We start from the raw sequence: 23,039 nt of genomic DNA, 5'->3' as shown, positions 1-23,039 counted from the left end.
TTGAAAATGTTAAGAAAAAACGTTATGGTTTGGCATGAATACTCTTAATTCCTGAGGAATAGGCAGCATATAGGGTTTTATTACCTCACAGATTAATGAAATTTAATTTGATGAATGCCATAGTGTAGTGACAGTGTAGCCTCTGTGTTCATGAAATGGCAATTTTTTCAGTAACAACCCTAGCTTGGGCCTTGCTTTGTGTTTGATGCAGATCTAAGCCAAAATGGTTTTCTATGGGGGAGGGGGAGATATTGTTTTTATTAAAAAGAAGTCAGAGATGAAATTAAAGGCGCAGTTCAGAGGTAGCTATTATATTTTTGGCAAAGGCATTTGCTTCAAATTTTAGCTCTTATTTAGAAACTGCTACAATTTTATTCTTATCTGTAGGGACAGAAAGAGCCATATTGGAAATACCCGAAAGCCGTGCTTAGGGCCTATCGAAAGGAACGTGGAACATGGAAACAGACATTACCACAGTGGATCAGACTGAGGTCATTGTGGTCCTGTATTCTGTCTCTGACAGTGGCCAGTACCAGCTACTTCACAGGAAAATTGGAAAAATCCCAGGGTTGGCAGGTGTGGGATAATCTGACTCCAACTTTAGGTCTCATCCTGGTCTCTAATAATTAGAGATTGTCTTAAATACTGAAGCATGATGTTTAATAGCCCTTCTGCAAATTTTTGTTATAATTAATTCTAACTATGAATACATTTTATATCCTATACATATCCAGTCTTTTTTGAATCCTGTTAATCTTGGCTTCAATAACTTCCTGTGGTAATGAGTTCCTCAGTCTAATTATACATTACGTAAAGGTATTTCTTTTTGTTAGTTTTCAATGTCCCATATTTTAATGTAATGTCCCCTGGCTCTGGTGTTCTGATGCAGGGAAAATAGAAGTTCTTGATCTACCTTCCGTGTAAAATTATTTATTTTATATGCATTAATCATGTATTTTGTCATAGCATCAGTAAAAATCAGCTATCAGATGCTCTTTTGGTTACGTTTCTTTTGGTTATATATATATAGCATTATTTATTGGTTTGATGGTAAAAAAGATGCTAAGTTAGATATAATTTGAAGGGAACTATTGAGCACATGAATAGGTGAGGGGAGGTAAGGTAATGAACCAGCTTTTGCTTTGAAGAACTTGTGGTAGCTTCATGGATTCCTTAACTTTTCTGTATAGATACATTTTATATTCTCTCTCCATTTCAAGTGAGTCTGTTCAATTCAGGGAAAAGCCTGGTGTTCACAAGTACTATTTATATCTGTGTTTCTCCTGTCCCCATTCAGGGTTAGCGTATACCTTTAAGATCAGCTCTGGAATAGGATGGCAACAGAGTAGTACTGTGCATCAGAGTGGTGATTCAGAGGCACCCGAAGAGCATTGTGTCATTAAGACATATCTCTGAGGCACAATTCCTCCCATTTTTGCCCTCTTTTTCCTGGGGAAAAGTAAATTAGTGCACCCCTTGAAAGGGGTGCCTGCCCAGACATTCTGAGAGGGAGGCCATGAGCCATTTCAGGGCATTTCTCTAATTCATCCCTGAACTTCCTTAGTGGTGGCTCAGGAATATTTGGTGGATGATGGTAGCCCAGCAAGATGAATATAGATTTACTTCCTCTGTCTAGGGTCACAAGGATATCCTTCAGAGCAACAAAGGCTGTCTCAGTAGAGTGTCCTGAAAAGAAGCCTGACTGAGAGGGATCCAAGATTCTGGCAGCTGACAGGTGATGTTGGAGGCTGTTGTTTTACCTATTCAGTGGCTAAACACACATCTTCATTTTCCATTTCTGCCATTCTAGCCCTTTTCACAAACACTTAATTCATATTTATTTTTAAAGGAATTATTTCTAATTTTGTTGTATAATTTTAATTGCAACATATACATTTCAGTTTTTCTTACAGAAAGCATTTGTGAAGAAGAGCAAAATTCAGACTTTAGTGCAGAATAGAAAAAGAAATTGAACCAAATCTCTCCACATTTATATCACTGTCACTTATTTACATACATACATAACAGTTATGGGAGAAAGCATGGAGACTAGCAATCAATGGCAATTTCGTTGTAGATTAAAATGTTTTCTACCCCATTTGAGAGTAATTTTCTGATGACGGGTGCTCTCAAAATCTATACTAACTGGCAACAAGAGAATGAGAGGGAACTTGTAAACAAAGGAAATGGAAAGTTTGGTTAAAGATATTGTTGGCTAAGGGAAAAAAGGCTTACCGCCACTCTGTTTGCTTTGGGTTCTTAGTTAATTTGGAATTATAACGTGTTTTTTTTTTTTATGCCTGGAAATAAAATAGAAAAACACTGAAAATTTCCTTTACATAGCAACACTGGAATTTGAAAGTCTGCAGTAGTATTCTGATAAATATATGAGTGATAAATGTTGTTAGGAACCACTGGCAGTTGAAAGATATATTTCAAAGATTGTGAAGGTTGGCCCTGCTGATGTCTCTTTTTCTCTTCGCATATGAAGGCTTAAATTCTGCAAGCTTCTCTGTGTGGGCAGATCCCTGAAGCAAGTCGGTCTTCATGGTGTGACAGGGTCAGGCCATATGGCTACAGGAGAGTGATGGAAGGTAGATACATTAGCCCCAGATTAAGCAGGTCCCTTTCCCCTGGATAAGATAACAGGGACTATTCCAGAACAATCAGGAACCCGATAGAACCAGTTAAGGCAAGCAGGCTAATTAGGACAACTAGGAAGCTACTAGAACCAGTTAAGGCAGGTAGGCTAATCAGGGCACCAGGTTAAAAAGAAAGACCTCCCTTTAGTTAGGGGGAGGCCTGTAAGGAGCTGGGAATGAGAGGACGTGCTGCTGAAGGACTGAGGAATATAAACGCCATCAGGAAGAAAGTCCTGCGGTGAGGTCAAAGAAGGTGCTGGGGAGAGGTCATGGAGATGTGGTCCAGGGAGTTGTAGTTGTCACACAGCTGTTACAGGAGACATTGTAGACAGCTGCGATTCACATGAAATTGGCCCTATTAAAGCACCAGGTGTATATGTCACTTTTCTGAACTTTATTCTGGAATAGGATGGCAACAGCCATCCTATTCCAGAATATATATATGTGATCTAGTCAGGATCACTTGTAACTAATCTAGCATTAACTTTTCATTCCGTGATCAGTCCCTCTTTATCTATTAGGACATGGTCTAATATAGAATTCCCTTGTGTTGGGAACAACACTGTTTGGGTTAGAAAATCATCATCTATACTGTTTAGAAATTCCAAGGATGCTTTAGTACTGGCAGCATGAGACCTCCAGCATATGTCACTCAGATTGAAGTCCCCTATGATCACATAGTCCCCCCCCCCACCTACATATTCTAGATAGGTACATAAGGAGGTGGTCATCCTGTTCTCTAGTGTGATTTGGTGGTCTGTAGCAGACATTACCTAGTACTGCATTTGTGTTTTATCTGTTAGGACATTGATTCATAAGCATTCAAGACATTTTTTCTTTGAGTTATCAGTGACTCAGAAACAGGTAATGCAATTTTTGACAGAGTGCCATTTCCCCTCCCCTTTTGCCCACTTGATCCTTCCTAAATAGGTTATAACCATTGATTTTACCATTCCAATAGTGTGAATCATCCCAACATGTTTCAGTAACACCAACATTTCCTCTTTTTACTCTCCCTTAGTTTAATCCCCTCCTGACTACTCTAGCCTGCCTGTCCCAAGGAGATTGGTCCATCTTCTACTTAGGTGAAGGACATCCAAACTGTTCAGCCCCCTCACTCCATAGAAGGTGGACCACTGTTCTCCAAAATCAAAGCCCTGCATCTTACACCACTTATCTAGCCAGCAATTCACTTTCTTCCTTCTATCTTTCTTTGCTTGTTGGACAGGACGATTTCTTGGACATTCTTCTTCTTCAGCACACTTCTGAGTTTCTTACTATCTGTGAGATATACTGCGAAGCAGTGTCATTAGTGCCGAAAACGAACCATGACCAATAAATCCTTACTCATAGACTTCAGAAGCTTGTCCCAATTTTAGACTGATTTCTCATGTTTTGATTCTGTGAAGGCATATTGTCCTGTTGTCCACCTGTGCCTTGCAGCATGTTTTGATTCTTCTGAGTATTGAATTTCCAACAAGGACCATCTGTCTTCCTTGGACAGTTGGAGAACTCTTTATGGATAAGCTTGATTTTTTTTTCTTTTCTTACAGGTTGGGCTGAGCTGCTATCCACACGTGTATCCTGTACATCTCTCTGTTCTCTTGGACCTGCTGAATCCTGAGAGGTATCTTCCATAGTTTGAACATTGAGGACTTGGCGTTGATTTGAAGCTTCTAGCTGTGTGGAATTCCTCCTGCTTCTCTTCTTTCAGATAAGTTGCCTGTACTAACAATCAAAGTAGCTATTGAGGTGGTGAATTATGACCTTTATGTATCAACTAAATCCCCAAATGCAGATTCTATGTCTTCTAAGTGAGTGACAATTAGCATTAGCTAATTTCAGCAGCCAGCAGTGCACTGTAAATTATTGTTCATAATATTTTTAATATCTTCTTTTATCGATGTGTACCTATTTTGAGCATTCAGCTTATAAATATATTAAATGACAGTCTCAGTTCTTTATCTCAGACAGAACTTTCTCCTTTCTCTTAATTTCTCAGTGAGTGTAATTAAGCTTATCTAAAGTCAGTGAGCTTGGGGAGAATGTTTAAAAATAAATGGGAGTTACTTGCCATGCCACATGTTTTCTTTCCCAGAGTTCCTACTGTTGTTGCTGAATTGCATCAAAATTCATATTCAGCCTTTTTGTCATCACTTCTATAGGTGGAAATGTGAAAATACAAATGAATGCCAAGAGAAAGGTGGCACAGGATGGTACTTGTTCATTTTGGTGCTGATGTCATATGTATGCTGTCACAAAATGGAAGCTTCTTTCCGTAAAGAGATTTCAGCAGTGGGTATACCTCATTTCAGGTGTACTTTAATAAACGCTTTCAATACCCAAGGATGGAAAATATAATATACAAAACATTCTGGGCTCAGTTCTATTGTCTATGTAAGGCATAGGCATTTATCCACTAATATCTACATAACCACCAAATGTTGCTATTTAATTATCACTATTTGTGTCCAAGGGTGAATTCCTTTCGCTATCAGTCCATAGAATCCAAAATGTTTTTTTTTTCAACAGTCTTTTTTATTTTCTACTGTCTTTGACCTCTGTCTTCCTGGTTCTTATTTCCACTGGACACCAGCAAAGGAAAGATGATGGTGCTAGGGAAGATTTTAGTAGTTTTGGCTCAGTCTGATCTTCATCTGCTTCTGTGGGAGCAGGTTTGGACCCTGACTGTTTTTGAGACTGAATTTGGGGCATTTCTGTCTTAGGATATGTCTACTCTTGAGCTGGAGGTTTGATTTCCAGCTTGGTTAGACATACATTCATTACCTTTGATGGAGCTAGCACATTACAAATTGCAGTGTAGCTGCTGGAGCAAGGACATTGGGACAGACTAACCGTCCTAAGTACAATCCTGTCTAAAACTCTAGATATGTATAATCCTGTCTGAAAGTCCTTCCCATCACCTGCATCCCTCCAGTTACACTGCTATTTTTAACATGCTAGCTCAATCAAACCTAGCACAGGTATGTCTAAACCTGCAGCTCTGGTGCAGACATTCCACGTGGTATTTCATTTTGTTGCAAATGGAAATAATGTCCTATAAAAGGTAATTGCAAAATACAGTTGGAAAGTGAGGCTTCATATTTGATTTGTGTTTATTCTGACATTAAAGCAACTTCAGCTACTATTCTCTAGTTTGAGCTTGATTGGGGCTTTCAATGACATGGAGGGGCTCTGATGCAATAGCAGGTCCCAGACACTGCATGGTAGAATAGCCACTAATACACTCTTACAGGTGTTCAGCATGCACTCCCTCTTCTGTTGGCTGGTGCAAAAGGGAGCAAAGTCATAGGCCGTGGCCTTGCTGTGTTTGAGGAGTCTGCTGGAGGCCCTGTGACTCTTACATTCTGGGAGCACAGAAGATGTGATTGTGTTCTCTCTTTGCACAGCAGAATGGGCCAAGGCGACTTGTTCCATTCTGTCCACCAACCACAGGTGCTAGAAGTAGGGGTCCTGCCACTCCCCATGACTTGAAGTGATTTCCATCATATAAAGGGTTTACAGTTTGGTTCAGTGGCTCTCAGCACCCCCACTGTATAAATTGTTCCAGCACCCGTGCTACCCACTTGTATCTATAAGGAGGGACAGCCAGAATCTGTCCTTTAGTTTGGTATTTTGCTGACTGTTGTTTAAGATGCTCTCTTAGAAGTCTGAAAAGATCCCTTACAGATTTTGGTCTTTGCTTTTTAGTAAACACACATTTCTTCCCTTTTCTCCTAATGGAAGTTATCTACAATGCCCTGTTTAAAATGTTCCCTTTTTAAAAAAAAAAAAATTAAATGTTGAAAATGCCTGTTTATTGTGTTACAGCTCGTTTGTTGGGTTGTGTATTTGTGTTTGTCTGACAGAAGGAATGTTCAAAGAACTGGAAATGAAAAACTAGAAACACGTAGAACAGAAAAATGGCAGCAAGTAGAGAATGATGAATATGTCCAAAAGCAAGATAATTTAACAACCTACAATGATTTCTAAGGGAAAAGCGCAAGAGGCAGTGGCAGATATGGCAGCTGTACACCTTCATCTTTCACTATGCAGGTCTTATTACTGGATGGAAAATAATGTTTTGGTTCTTAGCATTTTTGAATCTGCCAAGATTTGGGTCTGGGAGGCTGCTGAGGAAAGGAATGGGCAAAGCAGAATATAAATACTTTTTTCCAGAATCCTAAATCATTACATTTACATAAGCTGGCTTATTCTTATTTTGTGAATGTTAAATTAGCCTCTTCCAACTACATTTACAAAAAGAAATGGCAAATCAGAAACAAATTTTTTAAATTTTCATCTTATTTTTTATGTATTTATTAGAGCTGGCCTAGAGATTACAATTCTGCTGAATGGCAACTTTCAAAGTTTTGAAATTTGTTTTCATTAATCATTGGTACAAAAATTAAATCTTTTGAATCTTTTCACATAAATGGAATTGTTTCAGACTGAAACCTCTGCTTTTCAATTGGGAAGGTTGTACCTGTATGTGCATAGGTGTAGCCTAGTGATTATTGCCCTCACCTGGGACATGAGATCCAGGATCAAGTCTGTTCTCAGCCTGATTCAGAATAGAGATTTTTTTATCCCAGATTTCTTTGAATCAGGCAGAGAAGAGACTTGAGCCTGGGTCTCCCACATCCCAGGCCACAGCTCTAACCACCGTGTCTTGCTCCCTGTCTCTCAAAACCTTCTCCGCAAAAACTTAACCAAAATGTATACGTCTCAGCAAAACATTTCAACTTTGACAAAACAGCATATTTCAGCAAAAATGTATTTAATCTAAAATGTTCCAGCCAGTGGTGTTGTGTATTATTGACCCAAGAGGGTGCCAAGTGTTTTCACTCTCACACTCACTCTCGCGCACACAGGTAAAGACACAGTCCTTGACCCAGAGGCAGGGCCGGCTCCAGGCACCAGCTTCTCAAGCAGGTGCTTGGGGCGGCCGCTCCAGAGAGGGGCGGCACGTCCAGGTATTCAGCGGCAATTCGGCGGACGGTCTCTCACTCCGCCTGGGAGTGAAGGACCTCCCGCCGAATTGCCGCCGCAGATCGTGATCGCGACTTTTTTGTTGTTGTTGTTTTGGCTGCTTGGGGCGGCCAAAACCCTGGAGCCGGCCCTGCCCAGAGGTCTTGTGCCTTTTCATTCCAGGATCAGGGACCATGTGCAGAATGAAATAACAAGTGAGAGATGTCAACAGAAAAAAGGAGAGGACAAGGAGAGGCAGGACAAGGGTTGCAATAATATCATAGCTTAGTCATGTACATGTCTTGGTGGCTAAGTTACATTTGCCTTGTTTTTTTGTTTGTTTGTTTGTTTTTGTTTTACCACAGGGGTTGGCAACCTGTGGCATGCATGCCGATTTTTAATGGCATGCAGCTGCCTGCTGGGGTTCTGCTCAGCAGCGGGCTGAGCCGGACCCCGGCAGGCAGCAGCATGCCATTAAAAATCCTGCCCGACCCAGCCCGCTCTTCTCCGCCCCCCGCCTACCGCTCTCTGTGATGGGGGCAGGGGGCAGAAGCAAGCTTGCTCCTGCCGGCTGCTGCTGTAGGGAAAGCTCCGCCGGCAGCCAAGCTTCCCCCTCCCCAGCCTCTTCCCCTAGCGTGCTGCGTGGTGCCCCGCCTCCTCTCCCTCCCTGCCGCCGATGGCCCTTGCGAGGGAGGGGAGAAGAGCAGCCCCAGTGCCCTCGCTGCTCAGACCAGTAAGGAGGTGGGGAAGGGAGGCAGGAGCGGGGCCTGGGGAAGGGGGTAGGAGCGGGGTGTATCCCTCCAGCCCCCTGCCATGAGCTGCTCAGGGCAGGGGGCTGGGAGCACCCCCCTGATCCCAGCCCACTCCCCCAGTCCTCTGCCCTGACCACTGCAACCCCCTTGCATCTCAGCCCCCGGCATCCCCCCATGACCCCATCCCTGATTCCTGCACCCTCCACACATACCCAGCCCAGATCATGCCCTGACTCCTGCACCCCCTCACACGCCCCCAGCCCTCTGCTCTGACCCCTGCACCTCTTGCACCCCTGCTCCCTGCATCCCCCCATGACCCCATCCCTGACTCCTACACCCTCCACACATACCCAGCCCCCCCATGCCCTGACTCCTGCACCCCCTCACATGCCCCCAGCCCTCTGCCCTGACGCCTGCACCCTCCACACATACCCAGCCCCCCCCACACCGCTGCCCTGACTCCTGCACTCCCCATAAACCCTACCCTGACTCCTGCACTCCCCACACATACCCAGCCCCCAACCTGAGCACCAGAGTGGCAGCAGGCTGAGCAGGGCCGGCGGCTGGGACCCCAGCTGGCAAGGGGCCGGCAGCCAGAACCCCAGACCGGCAGGGGGCTGAGCGGGGCTGGCAGCCGGGACCCTGGCTGGCAGGAGCCAGCGGATGGAACCCCAGGCCAGCAGTGGGCTGAGCCGCTTGGCCCGCTGCTGGTCTGGGGAGCCGGCCCTGCTGAGTCCGCCACTGGTCTGGGGTCCCAGCCTCCAGCCCCGCTCAGCCCGTTGCCGGTCTGGGGTTCTGGCTGCCGGCCCCTTGCCAGCTGAGGTCCCAGTCACCGGCCCCGCTCAGCCCTCTGCCAACCTGGGGTTTTGGATGCTGGCCCCTTGCCAGCTGGGGTTCCAGCCGCAGGCCCCGCTCAGCCCGCTGCCGGCCTAGGTGAACGGAACCCCAGGCTGGCAGCGGGCTGAGCAGGCCAGCGGCTTAAGATCAGCATTTTAATTTAATTTTAAATGAAGCTTCTTAAACATTTTGAAAACCTTGTATACTTTACATACAACAGTAGTTTAGTTATATTATATACAGACTTATAGAGAGAGACATTCTAAAAAACATTAAAATGTATTACCGGCATGCAAAACCTCAAATTAAAGTGAATAAATGAAGACTCCGCACACCATTTCTGAAAGGTTGCCGACCCCTGTTTTACCATCTCATTTTTTGCAGATCAGGCAGCAGACGTGATTTCTAGAAAGAATTAGAAGGGGAGTGAAGGTGGCTTGGGAAATTAGGTTTAGGGATGGCAACATTTGAGGCAACATGGAAGAATACTTCAAAATATTAAGTAATTATGCTTCCCATTACTTTAGTTATATTTTTCCAACCTCATCCAACTTTTAAGCATTTAGGGCTTGACATGATATTCTTGTGACCTAAAACTTCTGTTGTATTCATTGGCAGTTTTGGGTGTGAAATGAATGCGTGTTTGAGCTGGTATTAAGCACTTGAGAGCAGGATCACTGGTGCTACAATGAGAAAGAGGCAATGATATGGTGCATTTTGAATGGCATTGTTTTATTTATGTCACATGTGACTTCCATTAACTCAACTTGTAGTGTTAAGCATCACATCAGTTTTTGATCCATATCTGCTGCAACATGTGTACAAGCCCTCTTTGTGCTTCAATTGCTTCTTGCTACTAAACATTGCTTTCATTGTGTTATCTGATCTGAATTAATTTGTACAAGAATTGGGTCTTGATCACACAATAAAAGTGTTTTCCGTTGAGAGAACTTCAGTTAAGCTTTTTAACAAGAGCTCTTGCTGTAACCAGACATTCCCTCCTAGTTTGTTTGATTTGGACTAGAGATCTTCTAGACTGAATGGCATGCTTCATTCCAGTGCCTGAGTTGATGACTGAATTAAGATGTGTTGATTCATATTAATTTCTTCTACAAAAAAGCTCTGACACTTAGACATTCTTGTTGTCTGCTTGTTCCATCAAATAATGGAAGATTCTGGTGGTTTCCTTCAAAGTGTATATATTGGCACTTGGACCTGACAGGCATATTTCACACAGCATGTGGTAAAACCCTTTTTGTTTTATCATTTCTGGACTGCAAAAAAGATGCCTCAGCTATTTTGACTGCACATTTTGATACAATAAACTCCTTTTGAGATTATCTCATGGCTTATTTGTAATAAGCTGATGTTACCTTATTAGTAGCTGCAGTTTTCTCCACCGAAGCATGAAGTTTGTTGACACTTGTTTTACTGCTGACATTTCTTTCAGTGTTCAGTAAACTGCTATGGAATTTCACTAGTGAAATGTTATGGCAGCTTGACTGAAAAGTCCTCCTGTCTTCATTTCCCTGCAGATTTCATGGGCTTACCTCAATAAGCTTTTGAAACTTGTCCGATAATGTAATTTCACAATGTTATTACTTTCATGTTTCAACAGGCACTTCACGTAACAAACTGTGGGGTTGCTTGCCTTTTTGGGACCATTTAGAAAATAGGTAAAAACTTTAACATAAACACAAGTTTATGGGAGGTAGAATTAAGTTATTTTTACTAACTAATTTTGGACCAGAGCTGCTTTGGCTAATGAGTATTTTTCCAGTCTCAGTTTACGTTCTAGTGATTTACTTGTGTGAAAAAATAGCATCTGATGAAAATACTCTGTATCTACCCACTCTGCAGACAGATGCTCTTTTCACAAGATCTCTTATTAATGGTTTTTAAGTAAGCCAATCTTTTGCTGGCTAGTGTTCACTTGTTTTCTTCTCCCATTGGGCATTCTCAGTGGAATGCTCTTCCAACTTGAGGGCCTTGCCTTATTTAAATAACATATGCAAAGTAATTCTTAATTGAAAATACCTTGTGAGGCCCAAAGCTTAGCAATATTGTATTTCCATCCTTTGATGTAAGTTGTGTAATTTAATTAATTTTTCCCCTATAAAAATGCATTCAAGATTTTTTTATACTTTACCTCATTTTAATTATACTGTCTGAAATCAGAAAAAAATGATTCTGTATTCAGACTATTACCAAATGATTTTTACTTAAATGGGGGACATAAGGGTTGATCTACTGAGATAAAAATGAAACAAGATGTGGTTTGCATACAACATTACTGTATGAGAACTAATCTGAAAAAAATGCTGGATGAAATAACAGAAATAGGACCAAAAAGTGAAAGCAACTGACTGATGGCAATATCTAATGAACCTGGAAAGAACAGAAGCCATCTTAATTTACTAAAAGGTTACTAAGCCTGTGGATAGTAACAGTATGCAGTGACACAGAAGCAGCTCCTTCCAGACGAAGTGTAGTTTATTTTACCAAAAGGTATATAGTGCTTAGAGAAGTGGATTTAAAATAACAAAAAGAACAAGCATGTTGTCATACCCACATTTGGCATTCCCCTTGAGTGGACCTGACTGAGCTCCCAGTGCCTCTCCATTCTCTCAGGGCACCAAGTTACCACTTGCTTGCTGCAGACCTCTCACTCCCAGTCAATCTCTGTGTCAGCCTGCAGCTGCTTACAGTTTCCTTCTCCCCCTTTGTAGGGCAGATCCTTTAACCGATTAGTGTCTTTTCATCTTCAGATTCTCAGCCTAGTCAAACAGCCTTGTCACCAGCGTTGGGGCTGAGTCATCCCACTTCACAGCTATAAACCTGGCTATTGCGTTTTGAGGAGATCCTTCTTATCTAGGACATGGTTGTACTTTTCCTGTCTGGTTTCTTTAACAACCTCCTTTCCATTAACTAGGCATTCAGGCAGGGTAATAACACAGATATGCTATGGGGCATATGATATTTAGAAAAATAATACAAATAATTCACAGTTTTCCACAGTCATCTCACTACTGTGCTGTCTAAAGCTGTATATATGCAGGGAAAAATGGACCTGTAATTCGCCTTCAGTGTAACCACACATGTGGCAGCAATGGTGAAAACTGTTGTGTAGATAAGGCTCAGGTGCTTTGTACCAAGTCATCTAACCCTTGGGCAGGGTTCTGCTACAGCTGTCACTGCGGGTGTTGCTTTACCAGTGGTGAATTATGAGTCTAGTTTTCCATCCGGAAATTGTAGACAAGTCTTATTGGCGTCATGCCACTCAATGTTCCTGTGGCCGCTGAACAACAATGTATTTAGGTGAAATGTGCCTGTGAGGGGCTGAATTATCCTCATGCAGCATTAGGGTCCTTATTAGAAGAAAAAGGTGGGAGGTGAATGTTCTTTTATTATTTGGAAGGCCTCGTACTTCCCAGCTTTATTTAAAAAAGAAAAAGGAAATTCTCTTCTTGCTGCTTATACTAGTTCCAAGCATCCACAACAGCTGCCTTTTCACCTTTTATTACTGTTCATTATAGGGATGGCAAAACATTATAAGGTTCTAGGCACTTAGTTTTTTTCCCTATTATTTTAAAAATATATTGTTTTTATTGAATATTAATACAATAAAACCTATTTAGTCTAAATTGTTTATACTTTAAAATATGAATCTTTCTTAAAGAAGCTCATATTAGCCTATGATAATAGGGTCTCAATGTGATTGCTCCTCTAAGCACTACTATAATACAAATAATAATAATACATCCATGGTATAAGCTTGGGGCTTAAAGTTGAATCCCCAAGGTGATCTTTGGTCATGGCATTTTTATTTCACTTTTTAACACTTCTTTTACTTCCAGCTCTCTTGGTATGTTGCTACTGCAGACTTTCATTCAAATCTGATAAAGTATGATATGTATCTGCCTCTGTTCTGCCAGAGTCCAATCCATTCTTTCCCCCTTTCCCCTAGGCTTTCTTCCCTCTAGGTCCACTTTTCTGTTTCTTTGAGCATTCTCATCAAGGCAATATCCTCTCAGTTCTCTTCTCTCTATTCCTGTATATTCTCTTACATTTTTATTTGGGCCCTTTCTCCACAATTTAACCTAATTTTTTGTTTCAGGTTCTCTCATTTCTCTTGAGCCCATTCTTATTTATTTTTATTTTTCTTATTCTCCCTTTCAGGACATCCCTTATTTCTTCCCTTCCTCTATTTTTCCTTTTTCTCTGTCTCTTAGTTTCTTCTGCCCCTTTCAGTGTTTCTTCTTCCCCCTTCAGATTCCAGTTTCTGGTTAGAGACCACTCACTACTATTCTAAACTTGTTCTTTTGCTTAACTCACCGCTTCGTATGGTACATTTCTGCCTCAAATTCAATCTTCACTCAACAGAAGATACTTCCTGGAAGCCTCGGAATGATGCTGATGTTACTTCTTATGTATCAGAGAAGTCTTGAAATTTGCTCTTCAAATGCTACCCGCCATTTCAAATTCATTGTTCAGAGCCTTCATGTGCACATTTTGACCAGGGTGCCAACTCTTTCATTGTGTTCTTCCATGGTAACTACTGTGCTACTGATGTTCCACTGGGATTGTCCTTTTACATTATTAATATGTTTGGATATGTAGGCCAAAATTTGCAAACCTGTTTGCTGAAAGTTAGACACCTAAATACATAATTAGGCACCCTAATAAAACTGGCCTGATTTTCAGAGGTGCTGGGCACCCATATTTCCCCCAAAGTTAATGGGAACTGCTCAGTACCTTAAAAAAAAACTAGGCCACTTATTTAGGTGACTAAATGTGGGGAGACATACCTAACATTTAGAATGTTTGACCCATATTTGAATATTTGACCATAGCACATGCAGCACACTGCATGTATTTCACTACAGCCATAGATGATAAGGTCAGAAGTGACCACAGTGATCATCTGGCCTGACCTTCCTGTAAAATACAGGCCACAGAATTTCCCTGACTTAGTTCTTGTTTGATCTAGAACATATTTTTTAGAAAAAAAAAATCTAATTTTGATTTAAAAATTTCCAGGGCTGGAGAATCCCCCACAGCCCTTGGTTAATTACCTTTACTGCTAAGAATTTGCACCTTATTTTCAGTCTGAATTTGTGTAACTTCAAGTACCAGCCACTGGATCTTGTTATACCTTTGCTGCTAGAATGAAGATACCATTATCAAACTTTTGTTCCCCATGTAGATACTTATAAAATGTGATCAAGTCCTGCCTTAACGTTCTCTTTGTTAAACTGAAAAGACTGAACACCTTGAGTCTATCAGTATGGTGCGTGTTTTCCAATTCTCCTGGCTGTTCTCTAAACCTTTTCCAATTTCCAACATGCTGTCTGAACTGTGAACACACAATTCCAGTATCAGTCACACCAGTGCCAAATACAGAGGTAATTTAACCTCTCTACTCCTACTTGAGATTCCCTTTTGCTTATATATAAAAGGATCACATTAGCCCTTTTGGCCACAGTGTTGCACTGGTTCAGCTGATTATCTACTATGATCCCCAAAACTTTTTCAGCATCACTGCTTCCCAAGATAAAGTATGGCCTTCATTCTTTGTTCCTATAAGTATAACTTTGTATTTGGCTGTATTAAAATACATATGTGTTTGGTTGTGCCCAGTTTACAAATCTGTCCAGATCATTCTGTATCATTCCCCCAAACTTTGTGTCATCTGTAAACTTATCAGTGACGATTTTGTTTTCTTCCAGGTCATTGATAAATGTTAAATGACCTAGTATGAAGAACTAGAAACAATGATGAGTCCCCATTTACAATTATATTTTGAGACCTGTCAGTTAGCCAGTTTTTAATCAATTTAATGGGTGTCATGTAAATTTTATATTGCTCTAGTACTTTAATGAAAATGTGTGGTAGGAAGTTAAACGCCTTACAGAAATCTTAGTATATTACATCAGCACTATTACTTTTATCAGCCAAACTTATCTCATCAAAAAAAATCAAGTTAGTTGGACAAGATCTAATTCTTTATTAATCATGTCGCATATCAGCTGCTCCATTATCTTGTCCAGGATTGATGTCAGACTGAGAGGCCTATAACTATCTGAGTCATCCTCTTTACCCTTTTTAAATGTTGTCAGAACATTAGCTTTCTTCCCATCCTCTGAAATTTCCCCAGTATTCCAAGATTTATTGAAAATCAACATCAGCAGTCTAGTGAGTTCTTTGGTCAGCTGTTTTAAAACTCTTAGATGCAAATTATCTGGACCTGCTGATTTAAAAAATGTCTAATTTCAGTAGCTGCTATTTAACATCCTAAGTTAGTATAAGAATGGAAAGTGTTTCATCATCATATGATATGATTACACCATCTGGCTTTTCCAGAACAGAAATATTTATTGAACTACTGCCTTTTCTACATTATTATGGACAAATCCACCATTTCTAGCTGCCAATGGATCAATACCATGGTTATCATTCTTTTTGTTTCTAATATATGCAAAATATTCTTATTTTTCTTAACTCTACTGCCATAGATTTCTTCATGAGACCTTTTATTTTCCTTGTAATATTTCTATAATTCATATATTTCATATAATTCTGATTTATATTCATTACTATAAATGTCTCCTTTCTTCCACTTGTTCTATATTATTTTTTATAGCAGTCTTCACTTCCTTCTAAGCCATGTTGTTTTTTTAACCAGTGCAAATTTCTTTCTCGAATGTGGGATTATGACTATTTGGCCATCCAGTAAAATGTTCTTAAACAATTCCCAATAATCTTTCACATTTTTCTGTTTAAATTCTTTCTGCCAACCAATCTGAGTCATAATTGTTTTCAGCTTTGTGAAGTTGGGTCTTTTAAAGCACATAACAAATGTGATAAAGTTACCATCACTTGTACCTAAGCCACCACTAATTTTTAGGTCTATGATCAATTCCTCTTTAAATGTCAAGATCAGGCCTAATATAAAATTCTCCATGTCAGATGCAATAATTTTTGAGTTGGGAAATTATCCTCTATAGCATTTTGAAATTCCTAGGATGTTTTAGAACTGGCAGCATGAGACCTCCAGCATATGTCATTTAGATTGAAGTTCCCTATGATCACACAGCTTTTTTCCGACACATTTTATATACAGGATTCAGGAGCCGGTCATCCTGTTCTCTTGTGTGATTTGGTAGTACCCAACTAGTACTCCATCATGTGCTTTATCTGTTAGGACATTGATCCATATACATTCAAGATAATTTTCTTATGAATTATTAGTGACTTGGAACAGGTGATGCCATTTTTGACATACACTGCCACTACCCTCCTCCCTCACCCCTTTTGCCCACCTCAGTTCTTCCTAAGTAAGCTATAGCCATTTATTGTAACAGTCCAATCATGAAAGTCAGCCCTCCAGGTTTCAGGAATACCAAATATATTGAATTTATGCTCATAAATGAACAGTTAGTTTCTTGTTCTTTGTTACCCAAGCTCCTAATGTTTGTGTGTAGGTAGTTAAAGAATTTCTTCTTTTCACATCCTTTAGTTTCTTGATACATTTTGTTTTTAACATTTCAATTTTGTGCTAAATGAATGCTCATTTGTTCCCTCTTTTCACCCTCCCTTTTTGTTATTAGTTTGATGCCTTCCTAACTCCTCTAGCCAGTCTGTCTCTGAGAAGATTAGTTCCCCTTCTGCTGAAATGGAGGCTATACAAATTATGCAGACCCTTTGCCCCACAGAAAGGTGTCCAATGTTTCACAAAACCAAAGCCCTTTATGTTATCCCACACACCTAGGTAGCAGTACACTTCCAGAGTCTTCTGCCTTCTGTCTGTCTTCACTTGTGGGACAGGAAGAATCTCTGAGAAGATCACTTGGATCCACCTGGATCACTTCAGCACCCTTCCAAGTTCCCTGAAGTCATATCTGTGAGATGTTCCCTGTACGTATAGCATAAGTCAGGGACTTCGTGATTATGGTTAGTGAAATGATATTCAAGATATGGACATTTTCAGATGTCCGACAGCGCATAAGAATAGCTATTGTTTTGCCATTTTTTTTTCATGATCTACCTGTGTGAACTTTTATTTTATATAGTAGTTTTGTAATATTATTCCTAACGTATGCTATAATCTTGAGATTTTTTTAAATAAATGCTTTCTGACATTGCATGATGTGCTTGTATTTTTCATGGTTCTAAAGAGTCCTCAGAGCTAAGTTAGCTTACTTCAAAATACCTAACTGTCCAAGTATTTGAACATGTTTATCTTTCTGATTTTCTCTTCTATTGATTTGTGCCTCAAGCTTTAAACAAATCTTTATCTCAATATTCATGGTTTTCTTATGATTTTGATCGATTGAAGCTTGTCAGCATCACCTGCTGTATCACAATATTTTTGCAGACCCGCACTAATACAGTTCTTGATAATACATGTTTGTGGTTTCTTCTTAGTGTCACACTTAGCATTTGAGTAAAAAAAAGATATATGGGGTCTAATATGATGTCAATTTGTTAATCAATCTACTAGAATAGCATTATGCTTGTTCATAAAATGGTATGCCAGATTTAAGATGGGAGAAGCACGACTAAATAAAAAATGTTAAAGTATAGTTTGCAGAATGTCAAATGTGACAGAAGTGGGGGGGGGGGAGGAGAACGTCAGTTACCCTGAACCAATCACTTTACAGATTACAAAGGCAGCAACCATCTTGGTTGCCTTCAATCCAAGTTTTCTACCAGAGGATAAGCCAGAACTAAATGTAGGTTCACTGTATTGTTTGTCTGTCCAATCTCCATCTCAAACCAACCCATAAGTAGTGATTGAAGGTAAACAAGGCATCCTTATAACATAGCCTTTCCCCCCACCCATATCCCTATTTTGTATGTTACATTTCAGAAGTTAGTTGTTTGGGTTGAAACAGGATTTTCAGTTAGGGCCTGATCCAAAGCTCACTGACTTGGAAAGACTCTTGACCCCAATGGGCTTTGGATCAACCTTTTTATGATCAAGCTGAACACTTAGAGGGCCAGATTTATATCAACAGAACACTATTAACTTCAGTGAGCAGAGTCCCGTTGACTTTAGTGCTCTGGCAGGGCCCAAATACTCAGGCTAAGAACAACAAAGCACGCTTTAGCTTTTTTCTTCATATTTAAAAAGAAAACTATGAACATCAAGAGCTTTATGGGGCTTACAGACATGAGAGATTGCTGGTGTTGGTAGGGTGGAGCAGGGGAAACTGGTGCCTCTAATGGATTCTTGCACTTTGTTTTAACAAAAACTGGTGTTGCATTACTGTAAATGAAGGCAAAAATTGGCCCAGCATCTGAATCCTCAATCATTTATCTTATGGGGTTATATAGAAGGGTAATTCCTTGTACTGTGGTACAGTTTAGCTATGATTCAGCCTTGTCTCCAGAAGGACATCTTGATGCAGAGGGAGTGAGACTATGCTGCTGATGCCTGACAATGCTCAGTTTCAAACTTTCCTATAATCTGTGATTGGAGGATGCTTTGGCATTAGAAAACAAGGGCATAACAATGGACTGTAGTTTAGACAAAGGATTCAGAGTTCTTTACCTGATGCATGGTACTGTACAGGATGTTGTGCTACCAGTAACGGAAGAATTTTTGTTGCTAAATGAGTCAGTGGAGACTTTTGAGATCTACAACCATATTAATAGTATTAGACCTTGCTAAACATTGATATTTTAGTGATGTTTATCTGTATAGAATGCTTATGACCAAAAACTCAATTATCATTGCATTGGTGTACCCATGCAAATACATATATGTGTGTGGACTGCTTCAGTAAGCAAAGAAAAACGTGTATATATAAAATGTCCAAATCTCTTAAAGGCAGAATTTCCTGGAGTGATATAAAAGTATGGTGGCCCTAGTATTCATCCTGCTCACAGCTAACTCATTTGTTAAAAATGTACATGAAGATGGTCTTGGTGGTTAATATGAATCTTACCACTTGTCCAAGGAAGAAAAAAAGTTATATTCATAAATCAAGAATGGACACATCTGCTCCCTTTGTGAAATAGCTTTGTTCATACACACCACAGGCCTGGTATATCCTTTCTTATAAATGACTGGTCATTCCTGAGGATGTAATCCTGGTTCAGATCATCCTCTTCTGTAGTAAAACCTGGGATCCCCATCAGGATCCCCTTGCCTTCACAGTCATCATCCTTGCATTCTGCACAGATCCCTGGTCTTTGAAGAGAGGCCTCCAAGTAAGACTCCTCCATGTGCAGATTGAAGACATTATCTGGGCACCTGCTAGGCAGTAAGCTTCCTTAGCACCCTGAAATATATTAGAAACCCAGACCCAGAGTTTGTAAACCCTACCAGAAGCCAAGGAATAAAACTCTAGGATAATGCTTCTAAGCTTTTACCTCTGTAGACACCTCAAGGTCAAAGGCTGAAAAACTACTACTATAAGGGAGTCATTGTTTTATTATTTTGACTAATACATTACAGACTACATACAAAAATAGAAATTGTGAAGTATCTGCCAATGTTTCTTGTTGAAATGACTCCCCTTTAAAGACAATGTTTGGTTGGCTATAAAAACATCACCTGATTAGGTAGCAATTCGGTGAAAAACATCTGGAAAGTACATGAGAATCTTTGAGATCGATATCAGTTTGCAAGAAGTGTGGATGCCATCAATTTTAGTGAATGGTGGGAGTCTTAGAACCTCAAAGAGGAAGAAAGATTAATTATGGTGGAAATAAACCAGCTCAGGAAATCTCATAAAAATGTCGTGAGTTAGGTCTGATCAAAAACACGCTGATGAGAATATTGGCAAAAGAAAAGAAAGAGCAAGATTTATAGTGTCTATCGAGCAACTGAGTTTGTTCTGTATCATTTAGCTTTCCATGGGTTGAGAATTATCGGAATAAAACATTTACTTACTATTCAGAAACAGAGGGAGCCTTACAGTCATTATGCTGATTATGTCATGTACGTAGTCAAGAGAAGAGAAACATCAGATGTTTTGCAGAAAAGCATAGCTTATTGGAATGGACTACATAATTGATTGCTGTTATCACTGAGCATTGACAGTGTTGGATATATCAAATAAACTATTGTTATGGAACACCAATCATTACATCAGTTGGTTTCAGATCCAAAGAGTAACTATGTGTCTGAAAGGTATATCCAACATAAACCCTGAGAAACTAGTCTCTCAATGAAGTGTCTAGGCACCAGTCTGATTATTATCATACCAAGATAGGAAAAACATTTATAAGTAACCAGTTTCACTGAAAAAGACTGGAGCTATAATGACTAAACAGTAGACCAGGTAGGCCATTTAAATACACAGCCTGCACCTGGAGGAAGAGCCAGGGAGCAGGAACTGATTGCAAGCAGGTTCTGCTGGGCAGGAATAGGTGAGTCCTATAAGGCCAAGAAACTGGCAACAGACCAGGGCTGCTGCTAGGAAAGGATAGTCATTCCCCGGGAAGATTAAATAGTGTTTGGAAGTTTCAGAGGCATACAGACTGCAGTCACTCCTTGGCAGGAGGGAATGGAGTTTGGATCTGGTATACTCAGAGAGGAGGAGAACCAGAGTGGTAGGAAGCAGTGTGATGGCGTGCAAACCATGGAATGGGGTATCGAACTCGAGAGCTAATTCCTGGCGTGAACATGAGGAGGTGCCAGACAAGCAGGGAGTGGTGCATGCTGTGACATTCATTGCTGATTATTTTTAAAGAAACATCTATCTTATGCACTTTATCCAGTGTGGTAGGGTTTATTTGTCATTCACAAGAACAAAGCTGCAAGTTTTATAGATACAAATAATGTAATATGCTATCCACTATTTTCCCTTAAATATTTTACTCCAGGAGTGAAAGGAAGTGAGGAGACTGGAGGGTTGGAAGATCTCCAAGAGAATGGGGAGTAATGGAAAAATCTCCATGCAATATAAAATCATAAGACATATTTTGAGGTACCTTTTTATTTAAAGGGGCAGGGGGCATCATCAAGTACTTTAGGTCTAAAAATGATCATTATAATTGTTTAACATTTTTAAATTTATCACTTTGTTACCAAAATGTATTTTTATAAAAATCAATGGAACTGTTTATATGTAAAAAACCTTACAATATTTTTGCTGGTGTGCTCTAAAGACAATCAGTCATCAGAGGAACCATAAAATAAACCTGATTTTAAAAATTGCAATAATATCACTGATGGAATCATCCAGGTTTCTGCTGATAGGGAAGCAAAGTGCATGGGTTGGCTGGTGTGATATAAAGAAACTAAAGGAAAAGGAAAAAACAGTTAAGAAAGAAATATTATTTTCAAATATCTGAATGCATAACAGAAAATAATGTATAAGAAAAGCTTTAAAAGAATAAGACTATTGAAATATTTAGGGCCTGATCCATTATTGACTTTAGTGATCTTTGGATCAGCCTCTTAGTCTGAAACAATACAAATGTTTTAATTTTTTTTAAGTTAAAGATTATTTTGAAAAATTCATTTTTTTTTAAGTGAACAGAGCCATTTGTGGGTTTTGGATTTGTGGTTCACAGTTGATAAGACCATGGAATACTTTTTATTTTCTGAGATTTTGCTGCTTATTGTGATTTTTGAGAGTCTCAAACTTAAACAAATCTCTTATTGATCTCTTCAAATAATGCTTGCTCACTTTTACTACCAGAGAATAACATAAGAAACTGGGGGAGTGGGAGGGAGCACGAATAAGCACTCCAAAAGCATATGTACAAGTAAGAAGGACACCGGCTTCAACACTGCTAGTGCACATAAAACAGTGTGCAGAAAATCTAGCATCAGCATTGCAAAATCATTACACATATACAACATTAAAAAACAAACCAAAATCCAGATGCTATTCATGTTGCCTTATGCACAAATGGAAGGTTTTCAGATGGAGAAAACTCTGAATGTTCAAGTTCAGTTTTGATAATCATCTAATCACACCCACTTTTTTAAAAGATATCTAAGATATCTAATAAGCCCTATAGATGCAATCCCCACATAATCATCCTACCGAAGCCAGCTCTACTACTAAGTCATAGGGGCTAAAATAAGGTAGCAGCTGTGGTGAAAAGATGCTAGAGAATATAATAAAAACAATATGTTGTGATCTAAATTTAGTATTATCAGAATCTGGGGAAAATTATGACTGAGAAGCTATTAGGGCAAGAACAAAGTCTGGTGCTACAGAGAAAATAACTGATGCCAAGCTAAAAGCATATTTATCTACAGATGATTCAAATCTGAATAATAGTTCAGAAAATGGCTTTCTAAAAATGGAAACCGTTACAATATTAAAATTCACATGGAAGTTAGAAAACTGTAGGGTCCCACAGAGATCTGTTCTTGGCATTACACTATTAACATTTTTATCAATGATCTGGAAGAAAATATGAAATCATCACTGATAGTTTGCAGATGACACAAATTAGGGGAAGGTGGTAAATAATCAGGAGGTTAGGTCACTGAAACAGAGCGATCTGGACAGCTTGGTAAGTTGGGTGCAAGCAAACAATATGTGCTTTAATATGGCTAAATGTATACATCTAGGAACAAAGAATGTAGGCCAGACTTACAGAATAGGGGATTCTATCCTAGGAAGCAGTGATTCTGGAGGCGGGGGGGGGGGGGGGGGGAAGGAGATTTGGAGGTGTTAGTGGATAATCAGCTGAACAAGAGCTCCTAGAGTGATGCTGTGGCCAAAAAAACTAATGTGAGCCTGGGATACATAATCAGGGGAATCTCCAGTAGGAGTGTAGAGGTTATTTTTTTCTCTGTATTTGGCACTGGTGCACCCATTACTAGAATAGTGTATCCAGTTCTTGTGTCCACAGTTCAGTC

The sequence above is a fragment of the Trachemys scripta genome, chromosome 5 (assembly GCF_013100865.1).
Source record: "Trachemys scripta elegans isolate TJP31775 chromosome 5, CAS_Tse_1.0, whole genome shotgun sequence".
Lineage (NCBI taxonomy): Eukaryota > Metazoa > Chordata > Testudines > Emydidae > Trachemys > Trachemys scripta.
Note: the sequence above shows the minus strand (reverse complement) of the source record.